The 13,304-nt window shown below is 39.1% G+C and overlaps 1 long non-coding RNA gene across 3 annotated transcripts in view; it reads left to right on the forward strand.

Moving 5' to 3' along the window:
• Positions 1-4,761: 4,761 nt before the first annotated feature.
• Positions 4,762-13,304, forward strand: part of LOC131382160 (uncharacterized) — a 302,517-nt gene continuing 293,974 nt past the window's right edge. For all 3 annotated transcript variants that reach the window (XR_009211406.1, XR_009211407.1, XR_009211405.1), the window contains exons 1-2: positions 4,762-4,997; positions 9,206-9,281. This is a non-coding gene — a long non-coding RNA (uncharacterized LOC131382160). The remainder of the gene's footprint in view (positions 4,998-9,205; positions 9,282-13,304) is intronic.

The raw sequence follows: 13,304 nt of genomic DNA on the forward strand, positions 1-13,304 counted from the left end.
GATTCATATAATTTGCAGGAAAATAAATTAGTTTCTGAAGTCAATTAACTCTTCTTCAATTTGTTTACATGTTTCACAATTTTCCAAAAGGTGGTAGCAATTGACAGAAAGTCATCAACAGACAGAGGAAATTAATGTAAATGTAGGATAGATGCATTCGTCTGAACATGGCTCTAGGTGGGTCTCTGCAGCATTTTTCTCTCTAGATACGTCTCTGGATTCCTGGCACTTTCAAACATATCTCTGTCTTTCTAGTGTGATAATATCTAATTATTAGTGGAGGTAAGTGGAGAAACTCCTTTTGTTATTCTGTGTTCTGGTGGCTCCTCCCGACTGTTATAGCCAGACACCTACCTGCCCATAAGGTTTCAAGTAGTTACAACCTAACACATTCTTTATTCATTTTTTAAAAATTGAAAAATAAAATTTTGTATATGTTTATTGTGTAGGCATATTGTTTTGAAATATGTACACATTGTGAAATGGCTAAATGTAGCTAATTAACATATGTGTTATCTTCCATACTTATTTTTGTGGTGAGAACACTCGCATGATCTTACTTACGTGTGGAGTATAAAAAATCTGAACTCCTAGAAATATGGAGTAGAAAGGCAGTTGCCAGAGACTGGGAGAAGGGAAGAATGATTGAGGAGATGTTTGTCAAAGATAAAATGTTTGAGTACGATAGGGGGAATAATTCAATGGATCTATTGTACAAAACGGTGACTGTAGCTAATAACAATTAATTATATTCTTGAAAATTGCTAAGAGAATAGATTTTAAGTTTTCTCACTGCAACCTAATAAATCCTGGTGTGGCAACTACAAGGGTGAATTAAAGGCCAGTTTCCTAAGCTCAGTTTCTCAGAGTATCTTCCTCTTGCCTTTCCTTATCCCAGCAAGCCCAAGCTTGAAGACTGTGGTATTTTCTAACAGTCACTGTGATAATTTCTCTGTATGTTGACCGAAATGTTACAGAATTATTATGTCAGAACTTCCATCCAAAACATTCATTTGTAGAATGGTTATTGTGACACAGGCACCTCTTGGAACAGCACAGTGTTCTTAGGGGGTCCCTACTTGATAGACGTTAGGGAGATGACTAGTAGGCTACTAGCCATGAAATGATGCTAAGTCCCTTTGATAAAACTCTAAAGTATTGAATCAGGAGGCTGTTCTGTGAGGAATCTGTTATCCTTGTCAGAGGAAAAAGCAGGCTCAATCGATGTTATCCGAGTTTTTCTTCCTTTCTACAACTTGAAATTATGATAAATTAACAGAAGAAGAGATGATGGAGGAGAGTACAGAAGATGGCTGTGATATTCCATTCCATTATGTCCTGACAGAACCATCCGAAAAGCAGGCTAGCAATCAAGAGGGGCTAGAAATTGAAATTTTGGATAGGGGAGTAAAAGGTCTAATGTCAGGACCTAATTTACAGATCTTAAATTATCTGAATCATTAAATATTGGACTATTGGAAAAGCAACAGTTTTAATCCATCAACAATTCAATCACTGGAACTTATTTTGAGCACCTGTGGTAAGTTCAAAACAGTTCGGTTAGCTTTCATTTGTTTTATATGTGGAGTGATATTACATGCTGCTTCAGTGTAGGAATTATGTTAAATAATGGCATGCTTTGTCCACTAGAAGCACACAAAACATACATGTTAATTTATAAAGGTGAACAAGAGCTGAAACTATTAGTCCAATAGTGATAGGGAGACTTGGGTTTTTCTTACTGCTAAATTGTGTTCTCCATCAGCCTACTTCAAAAGGGCCTTAATCTTAAAGTGAAAATTAAAACAAAGGCTATTAGTGTGGAAAGGATCGTATAGGCTTCCTAGAATACCCTTCTATTTGGGTCTTCTAATAATCTAAATTTATGTATGCTCATTTGTGATGTGATTCTCACAAGCCTGATCTTATGTCCAGTTGAAACATGAAGTGATCTATCTGTAGGATCTGAGAAGCTCCTAGAAGTTGCCACTTCAGGGTACAGATGTGTTGAAGCTATGAGTTTCTAATTTCTGGAGCCACAGCCATTATCTAAATGACATGAGAGAGAAGAGAATCAACCTGTTTCCACTCACTGATCTCTAGGATTACTAGATCTCCTCTGTACATTGAGGAACTTAGCAAAAAGGCAATTGGATTTAAACCTGACTACACATTAGAATCACCTGGGAGACTTGAAATATATACAAATGCCTGGTGTCCACTCCCAGGTATTTTAATTTAATTGGTCTGGGATGGCTCCTGGGCATTTGCAAATTTTAAAACTTTTTGCTTGGTTTAAATGTGCCATCAGAGTTGAGAACCATTACAGGAGAGATCATCAAGTTGATCTGGTCTCCTGCTCTGACATTCTGAGACTCTGGAAAGACAACAGATCTAGTAAGTTTCCAATGACGGATCAGGGGAGATCTGAAGTTTGGATCACTGTAGCTTTAATCATCTACTGTTACTTTAATAGAGTAACACATGTCACTAATCCAAGAATTCACTCTCTGGAGCTCTTGCTATGAAATTTATGACATTTATAATGAGCCCAAAGAGCCCCCAATAGAAAAAAAAACATGCCCTTTATTTCAAAATTTTTACCATAAATGGAGATTTGAGAATATTTTTTTCCAATTTTAGCCAATATTATACTAATTATAAAGATTATACACATCAGAATTGATTATTTCTCACAAGTTGGATGAAATTATCTTCTACCTATAACATTCCTTCTGTAAGGAGATAGTGAAACATTTGTTACTGGAAAATTCCATATAGACAACTCTTAAATAGCATCTATAAATCTTTCAGAAAACACATGTAATAACATAATTCTAGTGTGTTATTGTCACATGAAGATATAAGCCTGAACTTATAAAATCATTCTTGGCTATGAGAGACAGTTACAAATGTCTTTTGCTAGAAATTGCTGAGGAAATATAAACATGTATTATTATTTTGGATTCTGTTTATTGAAAACATTTTTGGAACTGGAAAATTAATTAGCTGGCTGATTGAATTAAAGGCGACTGGTGAGAACCATCCTTCACAAACTGCAATTTCAAAAAGCTCCACTTTAACCTAAGGGCTGCGGATTTGTTCCTCATTTAATTTGGAGGACCAAGGCTCACATATTCATTCCACTGCTGCTCCCTGTATTTACTGTAGTTAATCGTTACTGGAAGTCTAGAGCTAAATTGAGAATTTATGTTCTTCTAGTGTTTTGAAGAGCTGTGGGACCCTGCCACAAGAGTCTTAGCATAGAGCAGCTTCAGCTTGGAGTAGGATATATATTCCTCATGGGTGAATATTTTCTTCAGTTTTGTTGCCATTTTGTCCTATGAATGATTGTATTCTTAGCAGAGAATGAAACAGTTCACTTCTAGCTTGAACAATAGGAGTAAAAAAAGAAAAAAAATGACAGGAGGAAAGCTAGAGCAAGAAGTACTGGAAGAAGTAATCAAAGGACTTAGGTTATAGGAATGATGTTCACAGCCTGAGTTCAGTCTTGGCTCAGGCAAGCACCCCACTCTTTGTGGTACAAATTTACTGTATTATCCCATTCCCACACTGCTATAAAGAACTACCCAAGACTGGGTAGTTTACAAAGGAAAGAGATTTAATTGACTTACAGTTCAGCATGGCTGGGGAGGCCTCAGGAAACTTCCAATCACGGCAGAAGCAGAATCAAAGACGTCCTTCTTCATATGGTGGTGTCGGGAATTGGTGGGTTCTTGGTCTCACTGACTTCAAGAATGAAGCAGCGGACCCTTGCGGTGTTACAGTTCTAAAGGCAGCGTGTCCGGAGTTTGTTCCTTCTGATGTTCGGATGTGTTCGGAGTTTCTTCCTTCTGGTGGGTTCGTGGTCTCGCTGGCTCAGGAGTGAAGCTGCGGACCTTCGTGGTGAGTGTTACAGTTCATAAAAGCAGTCCGGACCCAAAGAGTGAGCAGTAGCAAGATTTATTGCAAAGAGCAAAAGAACAAAGCTTCCAAAGTGTGGAAAGGGACCCGAGCGGGTTGCAGCTGCTGGCTCGGGCAGCCTGCTTTATTCTCTTATCTAGCCCCACCCACGTCCTGCTGATTGGTAGAGCCGAGTGGTCTGTTTTGACAGGGTGCTGATTGGTGTGTTCACACACCTTGAGCTAGATACAGAGTGCCGATTGGTGTGTTTACAATCCGTGAGCTAGACATAAAGGTTCCCCACATCTCCACCAGACTCAGGAGCCCAGCTGGCTTCACTCAGTAGATCCTGCACCGGGGCTGCAGGCGGAGCTGCCTGCCAGTCCCTTGCTGTGCGCTCACACTCCTCAGCCCTTGGGTGGTCCATGGGACTGGGCGCTGTAGAGCAGGGGGCGGTGCTCGTCGGGGAGGCCCAGGCGGCACAGGAGCCCATGGAGGGGTGGGAGGCTCAGACATGGTGGGCTGCAGGTCCCGAGCCCTGCCCCGCAGGAAGGCAGCCAAGGCCCGGCGAGAAATCCAGCGCAGCGCCAGTGGGCTGGCACTGCTGGGGGACCCAGTACACCCTCCGCAGCCACGGGCCCGGGTGCTAAGTCCCTTATTGCCCGGGGCCGGCAGGGCCGGCCAGGTGCTCCGAGTAAAGGGCCCGCCAGGTGCTCCGAGTAAAGGGCCCGCCAGGTGCTCCGAGTAACGGGCCCGCCGAGCCCACGCCCACCCGGAACTGCAGCCGGCCCGCAAGCGCCGCGCGCAGCCCTGGTTCCCGCTCGCGCCTCTCCCTCCACACCTCCCCGCAAGCTGAGGGAGCCGGCTCCCGCCTTGGCCAGCCCAGCAAGGGGCCCCACAGTGCAGTGGTGGGCTGAAGGGCTCCCCAAGTGCCGCCAAAGTCGGAGCCCAGGCAGAGGAGGCACCGAAAGCGAGTGAGGGCTGTGAAGACTGCCAGAACGCTGTCACCTCTCAGTGGCAGGAAGGAGAAGTGCCAAGAAGAAAGAGGAAAAGCCCCATATGAAACCATCAGATTTTATGAGAACAGCATGGAGGTAACCACCCTCATGATTCAATTACCTCTCACCAGATCCCTCCCAAGACTCCTGGGGATAATAGGAACTATAATTCAAGGTAAAGTTTGGGTGGGGACACAGCCAAACCATATCACAGGTCAATTTTGGTTAGCGAACAGTTGTTTAAGAGCAACTCAAGTCAGAGCTCATATCTGACCAAGACGGCAAACACCAGAAAGCCAGTGGGGTAAAATAGTTCTATAAAAACCTCCATGACTAGAGGAATTGAATGTATAAAGGAAGATGGAAATGCAATAGACAGATTTCTCAGCAGGCAGGGAAGAGTAACAGCTGGACCAAAGTTTATATAAATATAAATCTTTAAATAAAACTTACCAGAAGTTTGGTGGGCTAAATAATTGCCCAACAAATATGTCCATGTTCTAATCCTCAGCACTAGTGAATATATTGCCTTAAATGGCAAAAGGAACTTTGTAGATGTAATTAAATTAGTGATCTTGAGATGGAGAGATTATTCTGAATCATTTTGGTGGGTCTAATGTATTCACAGGTGTCCTTATAAGAGGAAGGAGATAGAATTAGATTCACCAAACATATATGATGGCAGAACAGAGGTTGGACTAAAGCCATTTGAAGATGGACTAAATGGCCACTAGATGAGGAAGGCCAGCAGCCTCTAGAAGCTGTAAAAGACAAGAAAATGAATTTTCTCCTAAAGCCAACCCCTAGTACCCAATTTTTACCAGCACTGTTTACTCTGTGTTGGGTATTGAGCTATGTACTTTTCCTATGTTATCTCATTTATCCCTCATTACAATTATATGAGGGCTTTCAGCATTCCCTTAAGCCCAAGCATCATAGTTTTTGATCTGGGACTTATTTCTCTAGAGGCTCTGCTGTGGATCTTCTCTAGCAATGTCTTTCCTCTTGTCAAGGGGACGTGTCCATCTGGATCTCCACCAATTTCTAGGCCATGTTCTGTGTCCTCGTATAAGAACTATGGTATTCCCTTTTCAAATATCCTCCAGCGACTTCCCAGGAGAACACAAGCTCTATTCCCAAAGGCACATCACAACTTCTGAAAATAAAATCCAAAGGGAGGCAGGCCAGGGTTGGCATGGGACCCCACCCCGGGTAAGAAAACCAGATGTTTCCTGTTTTGTTGCTCTGTCATCCTCAACATATGGCTTCCACCTCATAGTACAAGGACCACTTAAGCTCCAGCCATCTTATTCTTCTTTCAGTCAGAAAGAAGGAAAAAGGCAGGAGAAGGCACATCATTTCCCTTTTACTTCACTTACTGAAAGTAGAACACGAAGCTCCTTATAGGGAGAGGAGTGGGAGATCCTGCTAAAGGTGCAGGTGTTTTGTACTGTCAGGCTGGCATATTCGTTGCAATTACTAATATAATTTAATTCTGACATTTTCATTTTGTGCTGTTCTATTTGTCTCGTTTTACTCCTCTCTCCTCAGTGTGTGTGTGTGTGTGTGTGTGTGTGTGTGTGTGTATTTCCCTTACCTGTCTTTAAAATATTGCTTGAGTTTATTATTATATTTTTCTTTCTACTTTATTTGAAAGTTTCTATTCTTTTAGTAGTTACTATCAGTATTCCAGTGAATATTTAATACAGTCAACATCTTTGCAGATGACTCGAGTTAAATAAAGATCTAGGATGGCTTTAACTCAATTCGCTTTCATCTCTGAGGCTGGAAAAAACAGAAATGGACAAGTGGAAAACTAGAGCTAGAAGCTCTGAAAGCAGGCTTAAGCAATGGGAATGACATTCAGGAGCCTGGGTCCTTGGGACTTTGCATGCAATTGTTGTCTGTTATTTTAACAGCATTGTTACAAGCTCAAACTAATTATTATTGTTTTATATAATTAATTTGTTTTTAGATGTATATGATTATTTTCTTTGCTCACCAGTCTCACTTCCATTTGAGATATTCTTTCGGGCATCTTTTTTTTTCTCCTTTTGGGTCATTTAGAATTTCTATTAATGAGAGTACGTTTTTGGTTATCTGAAGATGTTTTACTGCTATTTTCTCTCTGGATGCTAAAGATGTATTTTACTCTCTGCTTGCTATGATCTAAATATTACTTCTATGTAGTTTTTTTTTTTTTTTTTTTTTTTGGATTGGGGTTTGCAATTTCCCTTTGGGGGGGGGGCAGGTGTGTGATCTTGGCTCACTGCAACATCCGCCTCCCAGGTTCAAGTAATTTTCCTGCCTCAGCCTCCTGAGTAGCTGGGATTACAGGCACCTGCCATCACGCCTGGCTAATTTTTTGTATTTTTAGTAGAGATAGGGTTTCAGTATGTTGGCCAGGCTGATCTCGAACTCCTGACGTCGTGATCCACCAGCCTCAGCCACCCAAAGTGCTGGGATTACAGGTGTGAGACATACCGGGATGTTTGGTTAGTCTGTGTATAAACCAGAGCATGTAAGAAAACAATGTGAACAGAATAAAGAGGTCCTATGAAGTTTGGAACAGGGTACTTTATTATTATCCAAATAGGAGATCTATTTATGAGTAAAAACAGCACTATTAAAATTATACTGTGACAACATGCATAAACTGGAACAGACTAAAGTGGAGTCAGCAAACTTTGTAAAGAGCTGCAGAGTAAATATTTCTGGGAATTTAGGAATTTTAGAGGGCAAGAGAAAGTGTAATGATGATTAAGCAAACAGTCTCATAGAGCAAAGCTGAGTCAAGAACTAGAGGATAAACAAGTTGAATGATAAGCGTATCTTGAACTTAGTGTTGTAAGTTTAATTTTGAACACCCAAGCCACTATTTCCAAAATTTTTTCGTCTTGTCTTCTATCATTCACATTTATAATCTCACTTGTCTTGATACGAGAACCCACTCTTGTTTTATTCCCATGAGGCTCAATGTGCAGTATCCTTGAATAATTAAAAGGCAACACTGGTGTCCTCTGGTGATTTATTTTATTAAAATCATTAGCCTACTATAGGGCAGAAAGGTCAAAATACTTAAGAGTTATATCAAGATCCCCTATAATGTTGGTGCTAGGGCACAGGGTTAACAACTGACCTATGAAGTAGGTCCAGAGAAAGACAATCTTGATCTTCCAAAGCTGTTCACTATACAAACATTCTTGAAAAGACAGCCTAAATGGCAATCATGAAGCTTACATTAAAGTTAAGGAAAGAAAATAATAAGAAACAGAGGGTGCGTTAGGAGGGTTGATGTACTTCCAAGGATACTCTGGCAAATAATAATCACATGGGTCCTTTGAAGCTAAGCATCTCACTGTGCCTTTGAGGCCAAGTATCCCAGTGTCATAGCTTTTCTGAGTAGTTATGCTTTTTCTAAGGATAAAAAGTTGAGATAGGCAGAAGCATTCATTTCTGAAATGGGCCTGGATTTTACAAGTTTACTTAGCATGTTTAGTCTAAGTGCCATAGAGAGCACTCAGTCTAGGAGTAGTTGCAGCTATGTACCTAGGAAGGGTTAATTTTATTCTGTCCAAAGAATACTGGGTCTTCAACATGCCACAGTTCTTGCACTGCTAATTATGCCATGTTCTGTGGATGGCTTTTGCACTTTGAATGGTTCTCTTGCTACACCAGCATCTGCTGAATTTCCTAAATATAACTCTTGATGACTCCTTAACTTTTAGTTTCCTATGAGTTCTACAGTGAGCCTCTTTTGCAGTTTTTCTGCCTCTTCTAAACATCTAAGGTGTAATAGTTACGTAGTCATTATATGTCTTTGGAATTTCTTATTGAAATCACACACGTTGGCTTTGTGTATTATTCTAAACTCTTTAGTTGAATTATAACTACATATCTGCATAATAACTTCAGATATGAAAAAGAGTAGATGTTGATTTTTTTCTTTTTGGAAAATTCAGAATGTTAATTCATCTATTAATCAATGTGATCACCAAATAGTTACTAAGTGCTTATTAAATACTAACATGTACAAATGCATTCCAGTTAATTTTCTCTTAATTTCCTACCACTAATAGGAAAACATCGTTTTTGCTTAGGACTTCTCAACTTGCTGCTCAAATAGTGTCCATCTCTCATGGAATTTCCCCATTATAATCTTTCCTAACATTGGTTATCAATGAAATAAGAAATTATTATTCCCTTTTATCAACAGCATACTTAAGTGACTTACCAATGTTATGATGAAGCTTGGATTCAACAGAGATGCTCTATGTAAGCTTTGTGTTTCTTTTTATCCATAGGAACAATGGTTTCCACTAGAGGATAGTTATTAACACCTCGAGGATAACTACTGCTTGTGATGGCACTACCAAGATAGTAAGTTGCCCTTAAATATTCATGATGACTCATTTAACAAGACAATGGACTATATATTATTCTCTGTTTATTACCACTTGTCTTTTTTGATCTTTCTATACAAATATTGAGTAAAATTATGTTAACAATTATAATTATAAAAATACCACTTATGTCTATATCTTAGTAAAGTTTTCAGAGGTTTTTATTTATTAAAATATTAGTGTATTTTCTGACCTACTATGTGCCAGTGATGTTTGAGATGCTAGGGATATAGTATTGGAGAAACAGGTAACATTCTTTGCTCCTGTGTGGCTTGTAGTCTACTATCAAAAGAGATGAGCTGAATACCACAGCTAAGTACCACAGCTAGGAAGTGTTTAACTAGAATTCAAAACTAGGTTTGCTTGACCTAAAGTCCAAATTCTTTCTCTTTGCCTTGAAGCCTTGACTCAATTATTAATGTTTTCTACAAAAAAAAGTTTTAAACATAGGCTTATTTCACAAATGGTAATAACACTGTGAAAGAGGTTCTAAGATGTCAGCAGGTATTGTTGAAAGAGTAAACTAGCCACTTAGGTGCATCTAAGAGTCAAAACATTTCTGTTCTTATTAGGTTAGAATATAGACAAACTCTAATCCCTGAGAATCACTTCATTTTAGATTATTATGCAATTTCCTAAAAATTGTACAATATTGGGTAGATCTAGGGTTTCTATACCACAAATATGTTCTCCTTGATTTGAGAACCTTTTGGTAAAGCTATTCTCTAAAGACTAACCTCAGGATGGATTATAATCCTAGTTCAAGAGAACAGAGTATAAATCCTAAGAGATATACCTATATGTGCCTCTGAATTCCATAGTGGACATGGTTAGAAGGATACCAGAAAGATAATAAGGGTTATCAGAGTTCTTAATTTTTTCCTCCATATCCATAAGAAAATGCACTGGCCATTTTATGTATTACCACCTGTGGTAGGCAGAATAATCTCTCAAACATGTTCATACTCTAACTTCTGAAACCCATGAACATAGACAACGTGACTTTGCAAATATAATGAAAATTATGGAGCTAGACTATATGGATAGCCCTAATCTAACCATGTTGAGTCCTTTAAAGCAGAGAACTGTGATTACAGAAATATAGCAGAAAGGCAAGAGGGATGTGGGATAAGCGAAATCATAGAGATTCTAACCCTGAGAAGTTTTGATGATCTACCGTTGGCTCTAAGGCGTAAGAGCTCACGTGCAAAGATGGAAGACACGCCTCTAGGAAATGAGGATGGTCTTTACCTGACAACCACAAGTAGATGCATGCCTCAGCCCTAAACCTACAAGGAAATAAATTATAACAAAAATCTGAGTGAACTTGGAAGTGGATTCTTCCCCAGAGCCTCCAGAAAGGAATGCAATACTGTTAACACTATAATTTTAGCTGAGTGAGAACTGCAGTGAATTTCCAACCTACAAACTGTGAGATAATAAATGGGTGTTATTGTAAGGTGTTATTTATTAATGTAGTGGTGAAAATCTAATTCACTACTTCTGGTAATATTTCATGGCCTCTTGTCTAGTCTGTTATTTTGACTTATACATTCTATCTTATCAAATTTCACTGAAAATACTTGGCTTAAGACTTGTTTTTCATCCTTGGCCTCACCCCTTTTTGATTGAAGTCTCAGTTCTTACTATTTCTTTCATTCTCATGGCTCCTTTTGGCTTTGGATATTTTCCACAGTTCTTTCTTTGTTCTAAAAAAGTAGTTCATATCAGGCTCACTCTACCCACATGCTTAGATCATGCTCCAGGATATAAGCTAATTTTTCCTTTCCTTTCATAGAAATTTTTCTTCCTATTTTCAGAAACTGTCTTTCTGTATTGCATATCAACATCACCATACCTCTGTGAGACAGATGCACAAAACTTCCCCTTCCCCACTTCTCCATCTGATTATTTAGACTGTTTGCTTTCAATGAGTTCATACCATTGTATATTTATTTTCATAGTTAGCCACCTCTACTTAGGGCCCATAGTACTAAATAAGTGCAATTGTAAAAAGGCAAGCAAAGTGGCCTTATAAAAGCAAAAGATGAAAATATAAGACAGCTAGAAGACATCTAAACTTTTAAAACAATTTATTTTTATCTTTACATGTATTTTGGTAATTGAAACTTTTGGAGTTAATGCTCCAGATTAACTAGAAAATGATGAAAATATTTTCGTGAGGCTGTAGTGGCTACAGGGAAGGTTTCTGGGGCAAGCAAGTCTTTAGGCTTGCGAACATCAGTATACTAATTGGCAAATGACCTGGATTCTATTTTATCTGGAGAGTTGAAATAACAGTGGATTTGGAGTTCAAAGAATATGAGAAATTGCAGATTTGGAGGTCTTGGCATAAAATAATGACAATTTTATGATGCAAGTGGTCTCCAAAGATCACCTAAAGAATCTTCTGCCTCCAGGGACATGCATGATAACTTATAAATTTGAATGTCTTTGAATTAGATTTAGATGCCAGAAAATACCCAAATAACAGTAGTTTAAGTTATGTATAAATTTCTTCCTTGTATAAAAGAAGTCCATATCTAGATAGATTGGAACTGATATGGTGGTTCATGATTACCAGATACTCATGAAATTTACTTCTGACTTACTCTCCATTATCCTAAGACTGTAACTTCTACCCCAAATATCACCTCATGGTTTAAAAAACCACTGGAGCTCCAGTGATGTATCTGCATTTAAGGTCAACAGGAAGGATGTGGAAGCGGGGAGCAGAAAATGACATTCTTCCCAAGTCGATTTCTTCTGAAAATTCTTCATTGAGGTTCTATAAAATGCTTGGTTTAGGCCGGGCATGGTGGCTCATGCCTGTAATCCCAACATTTTGGGAGGCCGAGGCAGGTGGATCACGAGGTTCGAGACCAGCCCGGCCAAATGGTGAAACCCCGTCTCTACTAAAAATACAAAAAATTATCTGGGCATGGTGGTGCACACCTATAGTCCCAGCTACTCAGGAGGCTGAGGTATAAGAATTGCTTGAACCCGGGAGGTGGAGGTTGCAGTGAGCTGAGACTGTGCCACTGTACTGCAGCCTGGGTGACCGAGTGAGACTCTGTCTCAAAAAACAAAACAAAACAAAAACTTGGTTTAGTATCATTAGCCAGATGTTATTTGACCAAACATGGTTAAAAGGGAAGAAGGGAAATTAATGATTTTAGCTAAGTAAAATAAACCCTAAGTAAAACCAGTGTTCTGTTTTAAGAAAGAAGAATAGATATTTTCTCTGTATTTTAAATAACAATTTCTGCTTTATTCAAATTTAAAGATTTCTACAAAAGAGAACCTTTATCCATCTTTGTAGTATATGTAGCTTAGAATACAATTATTGCTTGTTTTCAGAATTTTCTGCAATGCTGTATAAATTAAGCTCATTAAGAGTATATGCAAGAGGTAAAAAAAAAAATGTGAACTGCAGTAGGCTTTATAGGTTTTCACTTTTCGACTGAAGACATGCCACTGAATTTTCTAGAGAGCGTAGCCTTTCTTCACTTGAAGCCCATTTGGATTTGGCTGGTTGCAACTCCCCCTTATCTCCCAGAGAAGACTTAGTTGGCCTAAGCTAATCACCCATACAATGGCTATGGTGATTCTTACAGGGATAAGCACACAGCCCAATCCTATTCAAGGAGAGTTAGACCCAAGATTTTGCCTGAGTCTTAGAAACTAAGAAACTTACTTTCTCTTAATACCATACACTAACCTTGAAGACTGCATCTCTGGATGCAGCTGGCAATAATCCTGAGACCTCAAGGGAAAAGGCTGTCTGAGAATAGAGTCAATTTATAGACAGATGTTTTAACAGGCAGAGAGAAAGTGAGGTCAGATCTTTAGAGACCCTGTATGAATTCCAAAGAAATCATTTCACTTAAGAAAATGTGTGTCAGGTTTTCTGTCCATTTACAGCCAAAACAGTCTTTATCATCATAGAAAAAAAGTGTATTTGACTGGCTGTTATATATTGGCCACCAGGCATTTCATG

Source organism: Hylobates moloch, unplaced genomic scaffold, assembly GCF_009828535.3.
Source record: "Hylobates moloch isolate HMO894 unplaced genomic scaffold, HMol_V3 SCAFFOLD_20, whole genome shotgun sequence".
NCBI lineage: Eukaryota > Metazoa > Chordata > Mammalia > Primates > Hylobatidae > Hylobates > Hylobates moloch.